This window comes from Thermobia domestica, chromosome 10 (genome assembly GCF_964235325.1).
Source record: "Thermobia domestica chromosome 10, izTheDome1.hap1.1, whole genome shotgun sequence".
NCBI classification, from domain to species: domain Eukaryota; kingdom Metazoa; phylum Arthropoda; class Insecta; order Zygentoma; family Lepismatidae; genus Thermobia; species Thermobia domestica.
This window is the reverse complement of record NC_137463.1, coordinates 164,387,220-164,410,482: the sequence shown is the minus strand read 5'-3', so window position 1 is coordinate 164,410,482 and position 23,263 is coordinate 164,387,220. Positions and strand designations below refer to the sequence as shown.

Sequence of the window (23,263 nt, the reverse complement as noted above, 5' to 3'; positions counted from 1 at the left end):
CACCCTGTATATATTAATGTTTTCAGTATTTTAACACAATACGTGGATCTGAAAAGTGTATTGCCTAACAAGGAAGGTATACAATCAAGTCAGTGACAATACAGGTTATTCAAGTTATCACCTTACAAAGACATTACAAAAAACTTATTTGTTAAATCTTTGCCTTCAATCCAACTATTCACAATCCTAATCAATGCATTATTATTCACGTACTCACAAAGTAAACAAATGTTTCAACCTAAATATTTTGTTTGCCTAATTCTATATTGCAAACAATAGACCATACTCTGTATTACCTGTGGTATCCTAGGTAATAAGTTACAATAAGAATTGAAAAAAAAAGCATTAGAGCAAATGATGAGGGCGTTAAATAATTAGTAACAAGTTCGAAGGCTAAATATTAGTCATGCAATTCTTAACATCAAACATGGTAACATGAAGTAATACTAAAATATTTGTGATTTATCTCCACACTATTAATAAGAGAATGGCTTTCCTTGTTCATTACACAAAAAGGATAAAATATTTTTGTACATGGTCAAGAAAACTTGGACCAATTATAGCACACAAGCAACTTAATCATGTGTTACAGTCACTAAGTCGGAACCAGTATTTTAAACGTACCTATGCCAGTAAGGTGGATGACAATGATTTTTTACAAGATGATGGGAAATCAGCAGATAAGGCAAAAAATGAAGGTGATATGGGAAAAGCATTAACACCGGAGGAAGCTGAAGCTGAAAGGAAGATGCTGGCAGAGTTGGAAGTCTTAGCTAACAAATTAATTCAACAACAGCTGGATGAAATCAGAAATAAGCAGAAATTAGAAGATAGTTCCAAAAAGGACGAGGAAGAGAAGGAGCCTGATAAATAGTTTATTTTGGTGATGAATTTAACTAATCAAATGTAGAGAAATACAAATATAGAATGTTTTGAAATAATACTAATGAATTTTAACTTCACTGATTGTTCCGCACTAGCCTTTGACTTGTTGTAAAGAATAACTTAAAATTGTATTTAACTAAAAATTTCTAGCTGTTTATGCTTAACATATCTTTTTTAAAGTTTGCCATCGACCACCCGAAACTCCCACAATATTTAAGCAATTATTCAAGGATTTTTTTATACTGGCAATCTATAGCGCAAGTAGCGACGACTATCAGCGTGACTGTTATATTAAGATTTATATATATATATATATATATATATATATATATATATATATATGGGGTGTTTCAAAACAATACTTAAGTTTGGGCAGTGATTCCTGACACCAAGACAAGACAAAAAATATAGACCAACCTCGGTGTACAAATGCTTCCTTTTGAAGTTATAGGCTGCCGAAAACATAAATAATGAAATTTAATGGCCCATAGCTCCAAAACTATGGGACCTACCGTAGTCGGGTCAAGACTTCAGTTAAGAACTAATATGTGCACTATCCAAAAATCCATGTTTCAGAATTCTAAGGCACTCATGGAATGATTTTTATAGAGGCAGTTTGGCTACGGGCATATAATTTGAAGTACTCACCAATTACCTCTATAAAAATTGTTTTGGAAGTACCGCATGATTCTGAAACATATACATATAAGAGGTGGTAACAGTGTGGATGTGTGTTAAACATCTAGTCGTCGTCGTTTGTGGTATTGAACAGAATGTCTGTAGAAGTGAGCAGACGGTGGTGATGAAACTGAGAGACCTCTCGGAATTTCGGAGAAGCCAAACTGTCGGTGTGCGCACGTCTATCCAAAGTCGTCAAATTGTGTCACGAGGAACAGTATCCGAAGTAATGACTGCCTATAGAAATCATAGTAAAACAACCTAAGCGAAGAATAATATTGGACAGGAAAGAAATAGCCGAGTGTTGAAGAAAAAAATGAAATGAAATGAAATCTTTGAGTTTTACGTCCCACGGTTATGCCGGTTAGGCTAAAGGAGACGGTGATTATGAGAGATGAGTGAAATAGTGGAATGATGAAAGTGGGAGGAAACGGGAGAACCCCGAGAAAATCCACGAGCACGGTGTTTGTCCACCACAAAGTTCACTTGGCGGGGGCTGGGATCGAACCCGGGACCCCAAGCACCAGAGGTGAACGCTCTACCACTGAGCCAGAGTGTTGAAGAAGATCGTCATCTAGGACCCTACAATGGATGCAGCAAAAGTGATTGTGAAATTCAATCAACACGTGGAACAGCCTATTGTGGTAGTCACAGTCTGACGCGAATTGAGTAATCTGAATATCTGCAGTCGGTTTGCAATTTCCAAACCTCCGACAACAAACGTAAACAAACTGGTGCTGAGAACACGTAAAGTGAACCACTAGTGACTGGAAACAAGTAACTTGCTCCTACGAATCTCGTTCCAGACGCTCAAAGAAGCTGACCTGCCAACTATCTCCTCATTACCGTGATATAATGTCGGTATCTCTGTCTTTCTGTGGACCACAATTTCCTGATATTCTGTCGATTCTCTAATTTTACTCACAAGAGGCATTACTGCCAATGATTAGTGATTATGGGACATTTTAGGAAACCATGTGCATTATATGTTATTTTCGGCCAATGATCAATTTTCCAAGGTGACAATGCACCAGTTCACTCTGGTGGTGTTATTAAGGCATTATTGCATGAACATCGCGATGAACTACAACACAACCTTTGGCCCGTCCAATCCACAGACCTCAATCCTCCTGACGAAGCTGAGAGCTTATCTGCATGATGAGTAGAACCACATTCCTCTGAAAAACTTTACGACGAATCGAATTGGTTTCTCCATTTTATGACGAATCAAAGGTATTCTACAGGCTAATGATAGTTCTACACCATATTGATAAGACAAGTTACATTTCCTTCAGATGTTTCCACTATTTTAATAGCTATAATCAGTGTCGGACTGGAGCTGTCGGAGCTAGACGGAGATGGAAACTTAAAGGGGCGCCTCATGGACAAATTTATATTAACATTTTGGCTTTTGAAATGACTTTTTAATTTGTTCACAGTATTAAGCATACACAGTTACACACAAAACGACTAGGACGAACTACCGAAAATGTTACATAGCACAAATTACAGCCAGCAAAGATGTGAGTGTAGGATATATAAATCAGCGGTGGCATAACTATTCCAGCACAAACGGAAAGGGAAAATATACCATTAGGTACAATTGTATGACTTTATTAAATTTCAAAGCATGAGTACTGCTCTTGAGCTTTTTGCTATTTCTCTTCCAATAACATCGTAATCTACATGAAAATTCTGACATATTCAGTATTAAATTTTCCAGTAGACTTTGCCCCAAAAGTGATCTCAGTTTTGATTTAATGATCTTCAACTTAAAAAATAAGCATTCACAAGTTACCGGATTAGTTGGAAGAGCCATATCATATTTGTACATAGATAAGTGTTTTTATTTAAAGTCAGCTCATGCAAGAATGTAAACGCACGTTATTTACAACTCTGGATTCAGCTGATCCTGATCTGTTTTGCTTTCACTCCATTCGTTTTCACTTCCATAATCAGCTGGGCACTGAAGCACATCAATGTCACTAATAGAAGTACCATTCGGATTCTTTTAATTCATTTTGGTGAAAATTATCAAGTAAAGTGATTTTTGTTATTATGTTATTTAATAAGAGCATTTTAAAGTTTGTGAAAATTGATTCCATTTACGCACATATCCTATACCGTTTCAACCGCAACAAATGGTGATGATCTGTGGCTCTCAAAGAAAATATACACTGTGTTTTGTCAAAATCAAATAATCTTCACGTAGTTTATAAGGGAAAATGATTTTCTATGTATCTGTCGAATTTTGCAACATGGGGTGGGTATTGTCAACTTTTCCCTTAGTCTTGATAGAGTTCAATCCCAAACAATAGGATTATTTTTAAAGATTAGGGAAAAATTACAAGACAACCTTTATTAAAATCGGTACTAAAGGCAGGCCTTGGAAAGTTGAGGCGTACACACAGACATACAAATGCCTATTGTGTCGAATTGTGGAAGCTCGTTATGCTTGTTTTAACTGCAACTAGTGATGCTGTATATTTTAGAAGGGAGCAGAAGTTTTCCATAATGTTATCTCCAAATTCATGCGTAGTCACTAGACCAGGGAGGAGGGCTGCATGGGCTAAATATTCCCAATGAGCAGCATACACAGTCATTTTAACGAGAGAATGTAGAGTTGTTCTCATCATTTACGTTTTAAATAACACTTATCGGACACGATGTTTATTTTTGCTTAAAACGGGACATTTAAACACCCCGTTTGAGAGTAAAAATCTAGACGGAATCTAGAACAGGAATTCTGGTCACATTCGGTTGATTAGATTTGATTGCCGCCCGAGGAGGTGATTTTATTGGCCGTGCTGCTAATGGTGAGAAGTTATCTCACATTGCTTGAGATTTTAGTTGTGATCATAAAACTGTGAAGAAGCAGCAGGATGTCACGCGGAGTAGAGACCGAGAATGGTCTAGAACAGTGGTGTCCAATTATAATGAGCCTGAGGGCCATTACCGTCTTTACTAGTAAAGTGGAGGGCCGCAGCTTATAATAATAATAATAATAATAATAATAATAATAATAATAATAATAATAATAATAATAATAATAATAATAATAATAATAATAATAATATTATTATTACGCTACAAAAGAAAAATATAGAAAAAGTATTTGAAATATTATATACCTATTCAATATGACAAATGAGGGTGACTAGCAGCGTTTACAAGGGGTGGAATATCTACATTCATTTCTGTTGTTGTGAGTCGCAGGAAATGAAAAAAAGAAGAATCTCCAAGGCAGCTTCTGAAGCGATTCTTTACAATTTTCATGGTAGAAAATGCACTTTTACACAAATAAGTGCTATCAAACATTGACGCTCTTTTCCGAACGAACTCACAGTTTTTAAGGAAAGGTGTTGCCGTGGATGTCCGCGCCTTTTTGTTGTACAGAAGCGCTAAATGGATGCGTTATTTCGAAAGAAGAGTGGAAACATTAAATGAATGAATGAAAATAGTATCAGTAGGGCTAATAACAATTGCGAATCGTGAGAGCTTTGTGAGCCGCAGAAAATGGTTTGGCGGGCCGCATGCGGCCCGCGGGCCGCCATTTGGACAGCGCTGGTCTAGAAGTAGGAGACCTCAGTCAGCATCAGCGGCCCAAGATCAAGTTCTGGTTCAAGAAGTACAGAACCATTCTTTGTGTGGTTTAACTGTCTTCGAAGACAAAACCATGAGACGTCCACGTCCAGTCGGACTCACATCGAGTTCAAATATGCAATGAAAATATAATAGTTTTAACGAAAGCTATCATAAGGCATAACCTGCTGGAAGTTAAATTTAGTCTTGCATCCTCGACTGATTCTATACCCAAGCGTTGGGGGATGACTTAAAAGACTCATATACACGTATCATACATTCCACAGAAAACAAATATTTATTTACGAATGTTAACGTGGAATGTTTTCAAACGGTAAACGATCCATTCCTTATTTTTTACTGATTTTAACTGTATCTAGGGGAAATCATTGAAAACCTCGAAAGAAATTTATCTCTATCGTTAAAAAATCATATACAGTGTGTTTCAAAACAACACCGACAACGTTTAGGAGGCAGAGCCGTAGCTAGATATTTCGGCTCCCGGGGCAAAGTAGAATTCGGCGCCCCCTACACTCACCTTACCAATCATTCTCTCTCTCTCTCTCTCTCTCTCTCTCTCTCTCTCTCTATATATATATATATATATATATATATATATATATATATATATATATATATATAAGAATATTCCACATTCATACGAATTAAAATAAAAAATATTCATAAAAGCAAATAATTTTAATAAATATATATATAAGAAAAGCAGCTTTTGCTGTTATGCTACGCTGTTAATATTCTTGGAAAGTCCATTGCAACAACCAAAAACGACCATTATGTATCCTTTTTCAAATAAGAGCTGTTTTCAAGAGTCTTATTTTGGACTTTTTGTTAAACTTGACAAAACTACCTTTGGTTGTATACAGATTCACTAGGAGAACAGTTATGAAAAGTTACTACTATTTACATTGTTTCATACTATCGATAAGAAATGAAATTTCAATACATTAAGAACTATGTGCTTTAAATTGTTCGAAATGGGTGACGGTATGAATTTCCAGTAATAATTGTATACTGTTTTTCTTAAATTCTGTATGTGACCACATCAATAGCACTTTAATTTCGATCTTTTTAAGGTAAAAATATTTCATGAAATGTAATGGACATTAAAAAGGATCCTTCTTTGTGAATTTCTAAATATTGGTTGATGGAGGTGAAAAATATATTCAATGTTTGTACTTAAAATCCAAAATATACTTTGGCTACTACGTATGTCTGAAATTATAGTAATTACCTAATTTCTTAATGAATGAAAGCTCTGAATTTAAGGTACTTATTATTAATTAACATATTAAAATACACTAACACGTGCAAGTATAAAGAATGTGTGTACTTATGTTTTGTATGTATGTAGATAGATAAAAACATCATACAACTAAACAATTATGCACAAAATAATATGCTGACGATACAAAAAATTGATGGAAAAATGACCCCAATAAATTCCTCCAAATTGGAAGCATTTGATATGTCAATGAAATTTAAAAATAAATCATTGGTAGTGATTAGTGTCTGAAAAAGTCGAACTTCGTTGGGCTAAGTTCTGATCCCTTAAGCCCCTATTCCACAACTGCTTGACGTTCGAAAATGTTATTGTTTCCCTCGTTTATCTTTGTTATTAATATTCCCGCGCAAACAGCAGCTTGAATGTGTCTCTTCATTCTTCTCACTTTCATACCTTCATTCTCACCGTCGCACAGTGGGGCCAAACCAGGCAATTCTTAGCAAAAACTCGAAAAATGAAGTAAAAGATTGACTCGATATAATTTGTTATAATGAAACCTTAATAGTGTACACATAAGATAGTGTACAGGAAAAGAAGTGATAGCAGTTTACAATGAACTCATGGTACGTGTAAATTTGGTTATCCGCCCAAGCCGGAGAGGCGCTGCTTAGTGACAGAAGATAGGTAATTGACTTTGAATACAACTATTCCTCCATTGCGTGTAGATATTCAGTGGCTGGTAAACATGGTGACACGACCGACATGTATGTATCGTTTTGTATATTTGGAATGGTGATGTGATGTGTAGTCAATAATCATATTTGGAATGATGCTAATATCATTATCATATCCCTATGATAATCTCCTACTTAATATCATATTTGGAAAATGTTGTGGTACTGAAAGCATATATACTATGGTCAAAAGATAGAATGACATTTTAGTAGAAAATATGGCATAATATGTCTGTGAGTTTTTAATATGTCGTAGCGGAAACATTGTTCTTACCTGCAAAGAGAAAACCTGCACATATTTGCACTTTTGGGAAATCTAGCGCATGAAAATGTTTGAGGAAAACCGCATTCTGGATGCAATGCTGCTTTTGTCTTGAGCTAGGATGAATGTGAGAACAAGTGTTAGGTTATTAGACGAGTGCTCCCCATGCACGCAGTGACAAAGTTCAACATAGGTCCATTCTGGGAATTTTGCTCCCAGACTGCGTTGGGGCTTCGCCCCCAGGACCCATCTTGTTTCCAACATCTAGTCATACTTCTCTGGCATTGACCAACAGAACTAAACTCTAATCAAACATATTTGATTAATGGTGGCGACATTTTGAAACGCCAATGTTTGCTAAACAATCTATGGACCATAAGGTAGAACCATATTAAAAATGGTGTTCATCAATTCAGTATTGTGTTTCTTGTGACGTGTGCGCAGAAGTGACCCCCATTCATTGCAGTTCATTGGAATCAACTGTAATGAGCCTCCGCTCGCTCCAGTTCCGAGTGTTCCAATCAAGCCCTGAAATGAGTTCACGTAATGCACGATGCAATATATGAAACAACCTGAACAGGTTACTGATACTTGTAAATGATAATATGTTAAATATATCTGATAATATATTCATATCGAGAACTTGTGATGAGAAATTTTTTATGTATTGAAGCGTCCTTGCATCTTGCATAAGGAATATTTTCTTTTATGATGTAAAACTCTATATTTTTGATGAAATAATGTCGAAACAACATTATTGTAGCCACTGCACATACCGATCTAATTGGTTTTCTTTCAATTTTCTGCTCCATATTGCGAATTTTTATTTTTGCCAAGAATTCGGTGCTTTGGCCCCACTGTGTGTCGTGATTAATCCGATTGGGTAGAAAAACGTTTTTGAACTAAGCAAACTCATCACTGTCGAAACGCCGAACACGACTTTCTGATTTTGAAAATGCTTCTGCGTACACTATAAGTCATTACTCGGCATCTTGTATACCACATGTCATTAAGAAATCATCTATAATAACTCTTTAAGTAATAAATAAAAAAAATGTTGTGGCTTATTTAAACTCTTGGATTGCGAGCAAAGCGAGCAAGAAAATTTTTTAAGAAATCTACGTATTTCATTGATAACCGACAGCAATATTGATCTAATAGGGCGCCAATACTTTCTGGGGCGACTTGTCTTTTACTCATATGCAACACCACTTTTTCTTTCTCCTTGCTCGTTCGGCGCTCTCTTGCTATCAGCGCCCGGGGCTTGAAGCTTGAAAGCAATATGGTAGTTTTTAATTCACCTTAAATTGTAGGTCAAATTCTTATATAGCCTCGATGCTGAAAAAGACGTTAAACTAAAATCCAATCAACCAAAAGAGGCGAGGAATAGTAACTAGAGGAGTTTTCTTCTACCAGAGCAATGCTCCCGTCTGAAATTTAGAGGTTATTATGACAACAATCTGTGACCACGAGTCCCAACTTGTTCATAATAACACGTGTTATATAGTCTTGGCGCTGGAATGGAACACTGAACTTAAATCAACAGACCAACCAAATTATTAACCACACATCGTTTTGCCAGATCTCATTCTTTCAGAGTTTCTTCTCTCTCAACTTGAAAAATGATCTAACTGGCTTATCCTTCAGTAAAACCATCAGAAAGCTTTGGATAAATAGTTAGGATCATACTGACTACAAGAACGTGACATAATACGAAATATACCCTTTTTGTAAATAAGATAAAAAAAATTAGAAAACTGAGCATGAGCAATTAAGATAAAAAAGATAACATATTATAAAAATGTCATTTGACTTGCTCTTCTAGATAGTTTTGGATTAAACTCAAAACCTTTCAGTAACTTTTCGTTCGTAAAGATCCCATAGCCTTTAGTCTTTAATAAAAGAATAATGCTAATATTTCGTTATGTGTTGAGTGAAGTGAGAATATCATGGATTCTAATGACAATAAATGTTTCAGATCAATGGATATTCCAGTACTGTTTAGACGTAGAATTACATTATGCTCATTTACGGACTCACATGTATATATGCTTTTCTTCATAAGTAATTACTATTTTTATTACGATCAGTTCAATTGAAATACGAAAAATGAAATAGTCTCATAAATATTTATTTATTTTATTTATTTATTTATTTATTGGTCACCTATTACAGGAAAAGAATATTCCCATTTACAATAGGCTTACATAATTACAAGCTTTATAAATATTGAAACACACAACAAAAAGAAGAAATAAAATAAACATGCAATTAACGTCACGAACATGAGAAAACACAAGTAAGAGATATATTTGTATTAGTTCCTTCAATAAGAAATACAAATATACAAATAAAACCTAGTAAAGACTATAAACCTAGCCCTTCGTGAAAAAAATGAAAGAAAAATAAATGGAATATAACAAAAATATAAATATCCAAAATATAATTGTTGAAATAAGATTTCTGACAGAAAGCAAAAATGTTTTTATTTAATAGAAATACTCTTTTAATTTCAAAATACCATAATCAATGTCAGGTTCGAATTGAAAGTCTCTTATAATCAAAAATTATATTTAAGAGTTTTTACATAGACTGAATAAGGCATAGCAAAATCTAAGTCGACATTCTCCTGTATCAGCTTGTTGTATAATCGACAACTCTCGTAATAGGTGAGTTTAAATGTGCCATAGTTTGAGACCTGTTGCAGATAAAAGGTAACCGATTTCTTATTTTATTTTATTTTATATTAAAATTCAATAACTTTAGGCACTCTGAACTGTCGACATTTCCGTTCACTAATTTGTAGAGGAAAATTAACCGAGAACGCTAGTGTCTAGTTGCCAATGAACTACAACCAAAAATATTCAGAAGAATTTTGTATGATACCTTTGCTTCATAAGAATTAATATTTTTAAAAAAAACTTATAATACTGATATCTCAAAACTTTATTTTTGGATACGTTCAACCTTGTTAATATAGTTTTTATAATAAGGAGCCCAGACTATAGAAGCATAATCAAGTCTATTTCTATTATAGTTATTAAAGCATGAACATTGTGGAAGTCTCTGATGTTCTCATTACAAATCCTAAAAGCTTAAAAGCCTCATTACATACTCTCTCAATATGTGCATTAAAAGACATCCTATTATTGATGATAATTTCCAAACCATTTACCTCTTGGCATCTTTTGATATTTAAGTTATTAATCTTATAATCAAAATAAATGGGATTATTTTTTCTTGAAAAGGTTATTGCAGTACATTTATTGATATTGAAATGGAGTTTATTTTTAAGACTCCAGTTATAGCAGCTACTTAAATCATCTTGAAGCTTCCAAACATCATTAGGTTCTCTTATTTGTCTATACAGTTTCATATCATCGGCGTATAATAAGCAATTTGAATTTTTGAGAACAGATGGCAAATCATTGGTAAATAGTACAAAAAATAAAGGTCCTAAGTTAGATCTTCGTGGCACATCTGAGTAAACATCAAATAAAGTAGATTTTTGATTATTGAACACCACATATTTGTTTTCTGGCTTTTAGGTAAGATGCAATCAATAGAAGCAATTGTTCTGAGAATCCAAAACTAGACAACTTCATAATTAATATATCGTAATCCAATTTGTCGAAAGCTTTTGAAAAATCTGTATAAATTGTATCAACTGAATGATTATTATTGAGGGAATCTGATATATACTGAACGAAAGTAACAAGATTTGTAACTGTTGACCTCCTGGGATAAAAACCATGTTGATAAATCAATATATATGGTTTAACATGATTAAAAATTTTATTATAAAGGATGTGCTCAAAAATTTTAGCTATTGTAGAAATTAATGAGATTGGTCTATAATTTTCTATTGCTGTAGGATTTCCCTTCTTTAATATAGGACGGACTTTGCTAATTTTCCAACCATCAGGATAGAGGGAAGTTTCTAATATGAGATTATAGATGTGACATAGAGGTATCTTCAAAACTTCTCCACATCCCTTAACAATGTACGAAGGAATTAAGTCAGGACCAGAGGATTTAGACGATTTTAACTTTTTAATGGCATTCACATAATCTTGTTCAGTAATGGAATTAATCACAATACAGTTAGGAACATTTAAGATGGGAGAATAATACCTATTATAATTTGGACGACATGAAGAATAACGCTTTTGAAATATTGAGCAAAATTATTGACAATGGCAGAATCAGAAGTAAGTATTTGGTTGTTATATACCATATAACTGACTTCTAAATTATTACTTTTTTTACTCTTAAGTTAATTCCAAAAGCATTTAGGGTTTCTCCTTAAGTCGTTTTCTGATTTCCTTATATAAAGTTCGTAAGCCCTATCAATAAGAGTTTTAGCTCGTTTTGTAGATCCTTAAATTTATTCAAATTATAAACTGAAACATGCATATGTTTTCTATAGTAATTTTTTCTTTAAGTATATTAACAATTTCCTGCATAAACCAGCAGGGGTGATGATACATTTTGAATATTTTCTTCTTTGGCACATTACTATCGATAATAACATTTAAAATATTATAAAAGTAATTCACTGCTAGATTAACATCTTTTATAGTAAGTAATTCTGACCAGTTTTGTTGCCTTAAAGAACTATATAAATTAAGGAAATTAGCTTTACTAAAATTATAAACATACCAGTAGTATGTTTGATGTGCGAAATAGTGTTATTAAGGTACAGCTGACAATGTAATGCGGGATGATATTTATCTTCTTCTAATAAGTGCTACATATTTCTGGATACGTTAACTTAGAAGAATAAAACTTCATAATACTTCATAAATAATATAACTCATATACGTTTTGTCACTTTGTTAACTGATTTTAATATCCACTCACGAGAAGCGTACATAACAAGATGTCTATCTTTACACACACCTAATTATTATGTAACCATAGCAACAACTCTTTTTTTCTAATTTTTGATTATAAAAGAATAATCTCTTGATATCTCTATGTATCTTTCGTTTCTTTTCACATAATACTGTTTCACTAATTCGCCTCTGATTGTCTTTTTATAAGCTGGCACAGATTGCCAATAATATATACAACAACATAACAACGTTATCGTTGTAGAATGTCGTCCGAACGGGACTTCTGTAATAGTTTCACTATGAAGGAAAGAACCCTGGATTAAAGATCATGAAACACCTACTTTTTGAATAGCCCTCGTATATACTCAATATTATTTTTAATACAAATATTTTACTCTTCAAATATATAATATATTATAACATTACATTTTTTTTATTAATATGTCGATTTACAATTATCATCAATGGGCCTATTCAAAATTTAAATCTAACTAATAGTTTCCTTCATGTTCAAATAACATTAATCACAAATAAAGATCTTTAAAATATTAAATATTAGTAGGATCAGAAAGCACTAGAACATATAAACATATGGAAAATTAAGAGATTCGATATTCATTATTCATATTCTTTCCATAAGTTGCATCTGTTTTATAAATCTGTCATTACCTTGATGCGTTTACATTAAAATTATGATCTTTTATTTGTACATACAGTATTTATAATATTCATATAAGTAATTATGAGATTTCAATATGTGAGGCACCAATTTTAGGTGGAACACAAATTTTGATTCGATGTTCAAATTTAAAATCCTTAATTACCAAAACATAATTTCATTACTTAACATACATTTTAATGATAAATCGAATAAAGAACATAATAACCATAGACGTAAGCAAAGGTCGATTTAATACAAATCCATCGGACGCCTTTTTGATAGTTCAGATTATACGTTCAAAGGGTTCAATTAAGCTACATTGTATAGCACAATCTTGTGTACGTTCTTGTCTTTCATAGGATGTTACCATATTTTGATTCCTATTTACAGAATTCCTGCCATCTACAAATTGATTTTGTGAAAATCGGCGATAATTATTATTCCTACTGAAATTACTGTTGCTGTTTCTAAAATTCCTAACACCATTTCTGTGATTGGGTTGTGTTTGATTACCGGTACGATTATAAGTATTCATTCTATTATTAAAACTAGGCACATTGGAATTATTTTCAGGTTGTACATTACATTACGAACAGAAGCATATTGTGGCTGATTACGTCCAGAATTACCCTGACCTCTATCTTGTATTCTATTATTCTGTATTACTGACTGACTTTCATAACTTTGAATAAGCATAATTAAATGGTTAAAGTTGATGCATTGTGCCGACATTAACAGTTATTGTAATCGGAATGGCAATAAGATTCTAATGGAAGCTATAATACGAGATTCCGGATGATTTGGATTTAGTGACCTCAATTCATTATATGTAGATACTACAAATTCCGTAATACTTCTATGCAATTTTGGATTAAAATGTTTTATTCTCAAGATGGCATCTCTATTCGCTGTCATGAAATCATTTTCGTAATTAGATAATAGAGCATTCTTAAAATCAGAATATGTATGAAGACTACCCCTGATAGCCTTGAACCATGTTAAACAGGGTGCTAACAATATATGCGGCAATAATTTTAAATACTGCGACTCATCTACACCTATAAGCTCGCACTCATCCTCAAATTTTTCAAGAAACTCCCTAGCGGGTACATCTTCCGGTATGCCACTGAATTTGGTAAGTGATTTAACTTCACTGAATCATATGGGTTTACCTGTTATAGTCTTCATATACCTGTTGGAGCTTCGCCGGGATGACTGTCTCACTCTTCTTTCCCTATCGATACTTTCCTCTCCACAACTTGAAGGTTCATTAGCTTCCAACATCGTCCTAGGATGGCGACTAGGTTCACGAGTTTAAATGCAGGACCCACCATATTCCTATATCCACCGTCTTGCGTTGCACTCTCGGAAACACAATTTTCTTTTATAAGATTAACCTCCTCCTGTAATAACTTGATGTGGGTATCATGGGCGTTTAATGTTGCCTCTATGAGATCTACAGAGTTTTGAAATTCCGTGACTCTCTGTGATACTCTCTCCATCTTTTCGTCATATTACTCAAATTTGACTACAATATGCTGGTTCATCTGTGTAAGTTGACGTTGGATAGCTTCCCACTTGTTTTCGTTGCATTGTTCTAACTGTTCTAGCTTTTCTTCAAAATCCTTCGTTTGTTGGCTTATTTTCCGGTCTAGTTTTTCTTCAAGATTCCTAATTTGTTGTGCTATTTCTTCATTTTTTCGAGCTTCTTTTTCGTTAAGATTCCTAATTTGTTGTGCGATTTCTTCACTTTTTCGAGCTTCTCTTTCGTCAAAATTCCTAATTTGCTGAGCTATATCTTTTAAGATGTCAGTAAGATTTTCGTTGGGATTAATCTCTAGATGAGTATTCCGCTCTCGAGTTGTATTTCTATCCGTGACACTCATGATACTATTTCGGCGCATCACTTTTCCGCTTCTTAGAGTGGTCACACTAAGGTCACTTATAATGTTGGCCGTTTTTACTGTACTTCAAAACGACAAACTTATTTTCCGGGTTTAAGGCACCAATTTTAGAAGAATAAACTTCATAAATAATATAACTCATATACGTTTCTTCACTTTGTTAACTGATTTTAATATCCACTCATAAGAAGCGTACATAACAAGATGTCTATCTCTACACACACCTATTTATTATGTAACCATAGCAACAACTTTTTTCTAATTTTTGATTACAAAAGAATAATCTCTTGATATCTCTATGTATCTTTCTTTTCTTTTCACATAATACTGTTCCACTAATTCGCCTCTGATCGTCTTTTTATAAGCTGGCACAGATTGCCAATAATATATACAACAACATAACAACGTTATCGTTGTAAACTTCCAACTCAACACTAGGGAGAACTAAGCCAAGAGTTTTATCATATGCATTCCTTACTGAGTTCATTGATCTTAAATTATGAAATGAGATAAAGTTTGCCAAGAACTTATAGATAACGTCACCGTCTAACAAATCAAACGAGCAGTCTATAATTGAAGGAATATTAAAAACACCAACTATAATACTATTATGAAAGTGTATATCGTCTATTTCTTCATTTTTTCGAAAAACTCAAAATATTTCTCCACTTTAGTATTCGGTGGAAAGTATACAACAATGACATAAATATATTTAGTTGCTATTTTAACTTTTATACATACTGCTTCGACATACTTTATAGCAATTGGAATTTCAGTAACACAATAGTTCTTTAAAAGTGCTATAAGTGCACCTCCTCCATCTTTGTGAATTCTATAATATCTGAATACATTATACCTTTCATCAATAAATTCATTATTATATATACCGTCACACAGACGTTTTGGTCAAAAATATTATGTCTAAATTAGTGGTTGCAATACCTGTGTACAGTTTATGTAATTTGGTTCGAATACCCCTAACATTTTGATAATTCAAAAATAACGTCTGATCATTGCTGTTCATATTTTACGTTAAACTTCTGACCTCATCAATAGGAGTGAGAGTATATACAAAGGAATCATCAGCCTTTTTCCTTAATTTGATATTACCCGCAGAGAGTAAATAATAACAAATATGTAGACTCTATATTTATTATTATTGTTTATATAGTGACATATTAAGCTAATATGGACTTTAAGAAATAATAAACGAGATGAAATGTCAGTAACAAACCACAGTTCTGTGGTATACATCATATAATTAATATTAGTTGTAAATTCATCCTTTCATTGTACCTTTCCAGTTTTATATCCCCCTTCGAATCACGGAAGGAAACGAAATGACCACTCTGTTCTCTCTGTTCTGTTTCATATCTTCGTGGCCATACCAAGGATATATTAGATTAACATTTATACGGGCAGAACATTTAGACGAACGAGCACACCACACGAATTCTCTTGATAATAAATAAAATAATTCGATTGCACTACAGCAAAATCTGATAGTACATTCTTATAGTTCAAATCCATTACTTACTTCTATGTCAAATAAATATAAAAAAAATGAGAAATTACAGTGAGCTATTTCATAATTATAAGTGTATAGAAATATAAACGAAATTTTACAAAGATGTTTTTCACATTTCTTCTGCATCTTTCAACGTTTTTTAAATTTCTTTCCGTTCCTTTTTGTTTCCCATTTAAATATTATAATCTCAGATACAAAAGTTAATGAACATAGTATTAGTCCAATACATAAAATGTAGAAGATTGGTAATAAATGTTGTATTGTCATAACAACAGTTCCATCATTTGTGCTTTTAATAAATATTTTAATTTTGCTTAATTCGTCCTTATACCATTTATCAGTCAATCCAACTTCAACCATAATTATGAACAATCTGTTCATTCGTGAAAAGTATGGTGATCCTTTCGGGAATGGAAATGACAAAAGATAATTCATCATCGATTCTTCCACAATGTGAAGTTCATTCTCTGAGAAGGATTTTTGGGTAAGTTTGAGGTATTGTGCTATTTTTCTCCCACACACAAGAGCTTCCTCACCTACTTCAGCAATTCTATTAACATAAGAAGAGCTTTCTCTAGGGCCTAGTACACTTACTCTTTGATACATTATTTTAACGTATTCATTAGAGGAATACTGCATTAAGAATGCTTGTCCTGCTGTTGTTAAAATGGTTAATTTAGACTCAGCTACATCTTGTAAAGAATTTAGTTCTGGGCTACGTTGAGGGCAAGTTATAAATTTTATAACTGAAGCTTGATAAATTGTCAATATTATAAAGCTAAAGTATATTAACAGGAAAAAAATAATTCGGCCTAAATTTGTCACTGGCTGGATCGGAATTGAAATCTGTAAAAACACACTCCAAATATCAAGAATGCTACTAAAGGCTCTGTCACTGGAATTCCGTTTACTGTATAAAATGTCTAAAGCAGAAAACGCGTTTATGACAATCAGAATAAGAATCCAACAATTGCTCTTAAATGGTAGAATGAGATTCATCCATTGAGGTATGAATCTAGACTTTTGTAAAAGAATAGCTGCTTGATCGTAAAACACAGGGTAAGTGATATCCAGTTCTTTATACTTATCCAGAGAAAGTAGGACAACATTAGACGTTACGTCAGCTCTTCCATAGACAAGGTCTCCAAGTACGCCAGACCAAGTACCGTTTTTAAGTCTTTGACCTACATTATTTCTGACGTGCTGAAATTGATGAACCGGAGTGAAGTTCAATTTGTGAATTAAAGTTTCAAACGCTTTTCCAGCATCTCCGCTATAAGTAAAATTGCCATTTTGCTGTTTTTCTAACGAATTTACGGTCAACACAGGTGCTGAGGAGACGATTAATGGATACAAATTCATGTTTTCCAAAACCTTTTCGTGAAACTTGATATTATTTCTCACATCTGACATTTGATAGATACTGAATGTAGTGTTCCTCTTGAATGGATTGTAAGTATACAAATTAGTTGTGATGAGAGATGAATTATTTTTTTGTGTTATTACGTTATTTAATGAAAAAGTAAACACATGAAGCATCCTGCGAAACCACAGATTTGAGAAGAAAATTCTAATTTCCCTTTCCGGTATGTTAACTTTAGTGAAAGCAAAAATACATAATGATCGTTGATTACACACAATGTACTTTTGTTCTTTTTTCAGTGTATTAAAAGCAGATTGTACATTATTCATCACTATAACTCTTAGTTTATTCACTAGATCATAAGACTGACTGAACACAACGTTATACTTAATCTTAAAATCCTTTATCATTATAGACACCATTGAAGTTTCGAGCATCTTCAATGACTTTGTTAGATACCATAGTGAAGAAAGTTCTCCTTCAAAAACTATAAGTCTCTGAGTTGTCAAAAACTGGAGAACAGTTCTAGCAATTTGGTGAGAGAAAACCGTTGGTTGTATTTCATATTCTTGAATTTGCCTTTCGTGATCATGCAAAAGTCCATTCGCACTACATGCCATAGGTAGTACTAACAAGTGTAAAAGAATTGCAGTAAAAAAGCCTTCCATTTCTGAATCTAAAATTATCAAGAACACAAAAAGTCAATAAAATATTTTTAAAAATACGTGAAATCAAATGTGGGAAAGCAACTACACATATTTTAACAGTATTTAAAAAATATTTGTTCAGAAATGACTAACTAATAGAACAAGGGTTAGAGAACAAACATACATTAACACAGAACTTCGATTCACGCGACTCTGAGCATTGTTATAAATATACCGAGTAATGACTTGCAGGAGGTAGTCCTGGAGAAATTTCCCAGGAGCTACGAAATCGCATTTACATGACCATGCTCCACCAGGGATACCAGTATTTCCGTAGCACTACTTTTGTCCAAGTTTATTCAAAGTCTTGACCGGGAAAAATCTGAAATCATCACTGAATAGTCCAGTAGAATTTACTAGTGAATCCCATCAGTAGAGGCAACCGAGCTCTGTGAGCATAGGAAGAAAGGGGTGCAACACCGACTGATAAAGTTGTTCCCAAGAGATACAGCCAAATACTATAGAGGATGTTGATGGTGCAATACCACCTAGAAAAGTAAATAGACTTTTGGAAGGGAGTTCACCTAGGTAACTATTATTGTGACAGAGTTGCTCTTTGACTTGAGGTAGGTCAAAATATCACAGTGTGATACACATATCTAAGGAGTCTTTCTCCGACTTCAGAAAGAAGCTGTTAATAGAGAAGCAGCTGTGCATCACATCATGTAGAACGACAGGGAGTACGATATGATCCAGCTCATCCGTGAATGTGAAAGATAGTTTTTATTTTGGAGTTGTGATATGGAAGAAAGTAAAAAATGGAGGAACACCACCACATGTGAAGTAATTTCTATAAACGATTCATTTCTTATTCCGAAGGAAGATATATATAAAAATACGAGTTGCTTGCTACACTATTAAGTTACTTTTACGAAAGCTTTTCTATCTTTGGTTATCGTACAACGTACAACTTTTTCCAGGCTGAATTTCCTGTCACGCTGGCTGGATTAATATAACAATTCATGATCTTTACCTTGCTTTTTGACATTCCTTATGGTGCTCTGACTGCTAATTAAGTGGTAGGTCATCAATGATAGAAACTTGATAGCAGCATGCAGATTTCCATCTTCTCTTATATGCCGTGTATGCAGTTATCCGTACTAAAATGAACCGTCAGACATCATTGATAGTTTGATTGTCTATTTTTTTTTTTAGTTCCTGCCATTGATGTAATGCCCGTACTGTCGATGTTGCTCACTATCCATATGCCAATGTTATGTTCTGCGATGTTACGTACGTCGATGCTACTGATATTGATGTTATGCATAATCCACGTTAGGTACCGTCGATTTTCTGTTTTTGGTTTTACGTGCTATCGACTAAATATGCTGAGTTTGTTAATTAGCTGTTATGATGCCGATGTATAGATGTATTATCGTGCAAGAAATTTGGATATGCTGTAAGGTAATACATATTATACTAACAAACAAGATATTCAACATATGCAAAATATGATATGACCATAAAGTTAAGTCATTCAGAAATTCATCTTATATGCGAGTATTTTGTAGCCCAAAACATGCATTTTTCTTTCAACATATTTTAACTCCGTCCATACAGGCTGGGTTAGATGATACTTTTGAAGTTTCCGTTCATTTAGTGTTCTTTAGGCTAACTTTAAGGTATCCTGTAGTATTAAATGAAACTAGGATCGCATTCAGTAGCACTTTGCATCAACGAATCTAAAATTTGCGTTTTACTTTGCGATAATCAGGGTAGCAGTTACAACTGTAGGTTTTGCTTAACGTTGCGATCTTTAAATTTTGCTAGGAGCAATATGGAATGAGACCTCTAGTTGAAGCTAAAATGAACAATACGAAAAGAAAATGCATTTATAGAAAACTCCTCCTCGATCCAGCTCTGATTCTTAGTACCACCACAAACGGTGCCTTGGAATTGCACCTCTTTCTGCCTGTTTCACAATGTAATTGATTATAGTAAACCACCATCTCTCTTCGCACAGCATTGTATTGTATTGTTTATTTTCATCCTTTTTGCATACATTTAGCACATTCAGATGTATTGCACTTATTTATTACATGCATTCAGGTGTATTACATTGATGTAATAATTTAGATGTATAGAGAGCATCTGAGCTAAACACGTCATGTATAGATAAATGCAAAAGAAAAAAAAAATGAAATGAAATCTTTGAGTTCTACGTCCCACGATTATACCGGTTAGACTAAAGGAGACGGTGATGAGAAACGAATGAAATGATGGAATGAAGAATGTGGGAGGAAACGGGAGAACTCCGAGGAAACTCACGCACACGGTGTTTGTCCACCACAAAGTTCACTTGGCGCGAGCTGGGATCGAATCGGGGACTCCAAGTACCAGAGGTGAACGCTCTACAACTGAGCCACCGCGGCCCCTAAATACAAAAGAATAATAATGTAAATTATATACATTAGGCTAATAATTATATCTTGCATTTTGCATATCATTATTAAAAGTAAAGTTAGAGTAAATAATTATTACTTGCAATTGAGTTGAGTTGATATTAGTTTAGCGGTCCCTTTCCGCAGTAAGGCTATATGAGACGTGGACCTACTGATTAACGTGGAATCCGAACCACATGAGCTCCCACCAGTAATCGAACCCGGGTCTCCCACGCCAAAGGCGCATATGCTAATCGCTTAGCCACGAGGGAGCTCCATTACTTGCAATTTTCGTGGAAATCCTTGCATTTGTATACTGTATATAGCCCAAAACAAGTAATGACACTGATTTACTGTAATAGATCGTGTAAAATTTTAATATAGTTTGCAATCCATGTATTCCTCAACTAAATAAAAGCACTGTTGTAAAAAATGATCACGATTATGCTGTCCTTCACCAAGGGTCTCATTCCAAATATCGGTAAATTTGACGGTGCTTCGGAGCGCGTTCCCTTACATGTGACTCAATACTGTGCTCAAAACTAAACTCTTGGGCGATATTTATGACTCTTCTTCTTCTTCTTTCAGTTTCCTGGTGATTCTTCCTCATGTGAACTCTTGTTTCTGGGTAATGTTGTTGTGAGTAACACCACCATTATGGATCTTAACAGGTCTCTGATTGACACACATTGTCTTGTCCCTTTCATACAATTGCTTATGTATTCTGTTGGGGGAGCAGATTCATTCGGTGCTTTCATTCCGGTCACGCCATGTAACCTCTTGCTCTGTATTTGGTTACGTGTAGGACACCTCTGACAACATGCTGCTGGAGTTTCATTTATTTCCATCGACTACCTAATATTTTATGTTACTTTATCGTTCTCGTCGTTGGGTTTTGCACACCAGTGTATTAATGCTTTTGGACAAAGTGTACATGATGGTTTAAATTACACGCGTCAAGAATACACCTTATATGTAAATTTTGTAAGAAAGAAATATCAATCCCTGTATAAAATAAAGCAACTGACTGTTTAAGACAAAATATTTTCGCATTCCGACTTCAGTGGATAAAAAAAAATGGACCAGGGACCTATCCGACCATTAAACTTGACAGCTATTCACTTTATGCTTTTCCTTTTGCAAAGTTTCCAAAGCATAAAGTTTTCAAATTCCACCATTATTCTCGAACTTTGAAATTAGATGTCATGCCACAGCAAAGTTACAAAGTTTTTCAAAGTGACTTATATATTGAAGTCTATTGCTTTCATGTGATTGAAATATATGACGGGGGAGAAACGTGTTTTGATTTAAATATAACAGTTTCAGTTAGTTTTCCTCCCAATACATAAACAAAGTAAGGCTTTGAAGATATGAATATAATTGATATAGCTATAGTTATAACCAGAATTAGGATTTTTAGATGCAATTTTCATGGCAAAAAGGGAGGGAAAAGGTGCTTAAAATAAGCCAAAAAGGGGACAAAAAAGGTGCTCTTTCTCTTTATAGCCCATAACTCATTATTTATTAAGAAATTGAAATTTTAAAAAAGTAAAAACATGTTCGTATTTGTAAAGCAATAGTGTAAATTAAAAACCTGTTTGCATTCTAACTCTATCCATAATATTTCTTTATCACAATTAATAAGCGTAAGATAGCCCATAAAAATGAACGACAAAAAGTTCTCTTTCTCCTACTTAAGATAATTGAAATAAATTCACATGTTTTTCAACACCATTGTTAATTATTGATCAGAGGAAGAAAAGAACATGAAACTGTTACTTCAATACATTAAGCATCTCTATGTTCTTAAGGGTAAGTTTGTTCCTATCGGGAGATAAGACGTCTTTAAAGATGCTAAAACTTCTTTCCACATCCACAGACACAAGGGGGCAAACTTCGTGTTCACTCGGAATGGTAACTCTGTAGATGTAGCAAACTCCACAACATCCGGATTCTTGTGAAGACTAGCCTCAAGCTTGTCTCTGGCAAAACCATCTAACTTTTCCCTCATCGATGTAAATATTTTCCACTGTTTTTCCTTCTCGGCGCCTTCTTCTTCCAAACTTTTAATGGCTACTGGAATATACTTGTAAGCATGGACACAAAATAGTTCTGTCTGTAAATCTTGTATCTTCTCCGGTAGCAGAAGTTGTTGTGTCTTAAAGATAGCATCTGCGTCAGTTGGATCCAAAGAAAGCACAAACTCCTTGATCTTGTCAAAATTCTCACATACGAAAACACTGCACTCAATCCATATTCCCCAGCGAGTAATGACCGGGGATATTGGGAGGAATAGGTCTGTGATTTCTCTGTAGATAACGGTGCGACTCGGGGCTTTCAGGAGAATTTTCTTCGTGCCAGCGATGAACTGATTCACTATGTCGTATTCGTTCCTAATAGATTCATAAACCCTATGAAGGGCATGGACCAAACAGGTTGCATGTTTTAACTTGGAAACAATGTCTTCAACTGGTTAACTGCTGAAAGCATGTATGGA

The 23,263-nt window shown here is 34.0% G+C and overlaps 1 protein-coding gene across 1 annotated transcript in view; it reads right to left on the bottom strand.

Moving 5' to 3' along the window:
• Nucleotides 1-23,263, bottom strand: part of LOC145662816 (uncharacterized) — a 198,469-nt gene that overhangs the window by 67,728 nt on the left and 107,478 nt on the right. The window lies entirely within an intron of this gene.